The following is a 3,589-nucleotide window of genomic DNA, read 5'->3' on the forward strand; positions in this document are numbered from 1 at the left end:
CACAGAACATGAAGCCCAAAGTAAAGAGAGCTGACAAACATCGATAATCTCCTGAATGCAACACATGGGTCATCTTCCAAGTGAGCTGACAAACAAATTGGAGCTCCTGAATGCATATTAAAAACAGTACTAAACCACCAAAGCAAATTATAGTAAACTGCTTTTTGCCAATGAAAAGAAAATAAGAAAAATCAAGTGAACAGTACTAAACCACCAAAGCAAATGCATCATGCCCATTGGCATTACGGTTAGATTATAGATCTACAGTAAAAGAAATAATTACCAAATAAGAGTTTGTTATTACTCAAACAAATGCTATTATATAGACTACGTCATAACATTTTTTACCACTATACTTATGATCCAAAGAAATAAAAAGCAACCAGGATCACAGATTTAATGGTTCTGAAATAGCCAATATTAAAAGTACTATACATTTAGATTCAGTCTTATTTTCTCACTCAGTGGGTGTTAACAAAAGCAAAGCATATCATATAGAGATACAGCGACAGATGCAAGCTTCAAAAGTTGGAGCCAAATAACGCATGAACAGAAGCCAACACCTGAGGTTGCCTACAAGCCCTACATAAATAATTTTTTTTAGAAATTTCTCATTTTACAAGCCAAATCTAAAGAGATATGGGGAAACATTAAAAGATACAAAATGCTAATAAAGCACTCATCTTCAATTAAAACAAAAATCTGAGAGCACATTTAACCCATCAAAATAACATAATTTGATTGTCTGACAAAAAAGAACACAATTCGTTAGTCTAACCAAAAGATAGTCACTCTTTGGAACATCAACTTTAACTAAAAGCAAGGAAATATACTAATAAACTAATTATGAGAGCACATTTAACCCATCTACTAGTCTTGACTATTGAGACTTGAACATAAAGCATCAATTTGGATGAAAGTTTTGTTTCTCCTTAAGTAAGCTGACAAATGACCCCATCTCTTGCATGTTGCTGTCGTAAGCTTGTGACATTCGTGATTGACCCTGAGAAGTTTGAGAAAACCCTTGCCAACTTGGTTGATTAAACGACTCACTTTGGAATTGGTGCATTTGAGGTTGTTGATGTTGAAAATTAAAAGTAGGCGAGGGATAACCAGACATTGCATTTTGTAAATCCATTTGTTTCTTGAGCCATGATAATAGCATTTGACCGTTAAGCATATTAACGACATGCATATTCTCCTTCTTTTTAATAGCTTCTGCTCCTGCCACACATAGATCACTAGTTACACCTGATAAATTCATTATCTTATCCATGCATTCTTTCATTTCAGTGGGCACCCTTTTTTTGTAATCTACTAGCTCTTTTGTAATTTTAACTCGCTGCTTTTGAAGCTCAATCATCTTTGACAAATTATTTTCAACTTCAATACCTGATACTCGACGACGAGAAATATTTTTAAACTTACGCTTTAAACCTGATGGTTGAGCGTGACGCTTTATGCTCGGAGTAGAAATAGGTATTGGTTGTGATGGTGGTTGTGTACCATTAAAAGGAACTTGTGTCTCTTCCACTTCTTGTACCTCCTCTGAATCACTGAAATCTATCTCGTTATTATGTGTCCCCTCAGTATCCTCTAATTCGTTATCTGAACTAGTGCTTCCTTCACGCTCATTGAAGTCATCAGTAGTCCCAAACCACCAGCGCCCCTTAGATGTGTTACCTCCACATAGAAAATCCATATCATCAAACTGAGGAAAATGCTTGTTCTTAATTCTTAAATACTCATCATTCTCCTGCGGTAGAAAATTCATAATAAATATATCATAGTTTTAATTATATAACATTCAAATTCGAACCATATGTGTAACTGGAAAGACAGCCCCAAAGCTCGACAACGAGCACCAATTCGAACCAAAAAACCCAACAATCGAGAGCTAAACAAGCTACCAATTCGAACCAAAAAACCCAACAATCGAGAGCTAAACAAGCTCGAATCATATGTGTAACTGGAAAAACAAAGATTAAACATACTTGAAACTTAAAGAATCATATGTGTAACTGGAAAAACAAAGATTAAACATACTTGAAACTTAAAACTTAGAAAGATACTTGAGTCTTTTTTTTAGTCTGATATCAAGAATCATACTTGAACTTTTATCCTTATCTGCAGGGGCAAAAACAAAGATAAATATGGTCATACTTCTATACACTTAAGAACACTCTGTTTACAACCCTGAATTCTAAGCATTTGATTAGAAAGATAAAACTCGAGCTTGTGTCTTTTTCCCTCTAATGCATACAATTGTACCTACTTCTATACAAAACAGAAATGATAAACAACAAAAGGATAAAACAACCAATGCATACAATTGTACTAACTAATCTAAATCTTATGCTAATGCAAAAACTAAGAACTTCTACATAGTCACTTATATACAAATTTTAACTGCATTCAAAGCTAACAAAAATCTAATCCACTATACCATCAACACTCAATCTTTGACCTCAAAACAATTTAACCATGTAAACTGTACATTCAAACTTTATATCATTATTATTGTATATGACAACCTTTGACCTCATAAAGTATTCTGAAGTTGTACGAAATAACAGCCTAGACTTTTCTGCTAGCTACCACTACATTTGAATTTATATTAGAAATTGAAATCTGACACCAACTAAATAGTTACACATGTTTCATTATTGTACTCCAAAATTAAGACTTCTTTTTTGCATTGTCAATCTACATTCGTAAATATATTTGAGAATTGGAAGTAGATATGCATATACATGTAAGTATAAATGATTTTGCTCATGTATGAACATGTCTGATTAAGAATTGGAAGCAGATATGCATATACATGTAAGTATAAATTATTCCATGCTCTTGATGCATTTTTCGGTAACAAATGAATATGAATAACTATAAGATTTGGGCTATGCATTGCAATATTTGTTTTATCTTCCAAGTAGTTGTATTGCCAAGCCATGAAGTTGAATATTTCTCAGTCTTGTTGTGATCCACAGTCAAACATGTAAGTATAAATTATTCCATGCTCCACTGTTTGTAATTTTTAAGATGAAATACTTTATCTCCTTACTTGCAATCAGGTTGCTATAAAAAAGTCTTCCCTTGACATCCATTATCTATATATATTTACCGGTTCTCTATATTTTCCTAAGGAGCTATGGTTTATCATATAATTGTTTTTGGAACCAAAATTATGTGGCATCAAAATTATTTCAACAAATTGACAGTAAAAAACTATTGCAGAGAATGCTTGATTAAAATTAAAAAAAACCACCTTTAACAATAAAGTTTCAGGTTTCTAAGAATTAGAATGATCTGGCATATTTATACATTGAAATTTTTATTTAATTTGGGTAAAGGAGCTGGTTTTGGGAGTCTCTTGCCAATCAACCTATCTTTATGCGACAACCTTTGAACTAAAAAAGTATGTTAAAATTGCACGAAATAACAGCAGTACACAATGCATGTAGGTTTAACAAAACAAAAAAAATCTGTGACAAAAGTTCCCCTAATAGAGAATTTGAAAAAGATACATATATCAAGTTCCTAATAGAAAGAGTATAAAAATTAGATTATTAAATTTTTAAAAACCAAG

At 32.4% G+C, this 3,589-nt stretch overlaps 1 long non-coding RNA gene across 2 annotated transcripts in view; it reads right to left on the reverse strand.

Annotated features, from left to right (window-relative positions):
* Window positions 1-3,589, reverse strand: part of LOC109843545 — a 4,058-nt gene continuing 469 nt past the window's right edge. The window contains exon 3 of one of the 2 annotated variants that reach the window (XR_002247716.1): window positions 1-85. This is a non-coding gene — a long non-coding RNA (uncharacterized LOC109843545). Of the gene's footprint in view, window positions 107-3,589 lie in introns of both variants that reach the window. The other variant, XR_002247715.1, reaches the window with a different exon arrangement.

Source organism: Asparagus officinalis, chromosome 5 (assembly GCF_001876935.1).
Source record: "Asparagus officinalis chromosome 5, Aspof.V1, whole genome shotgun sequence".
NCBI classification, from domain to species: Eukaryota; Viridiplantae; Streptophyta; class Magnoliopsida; order Asparagales; family Asparagaceae; genus Asparagus; species Asparagus officinalis.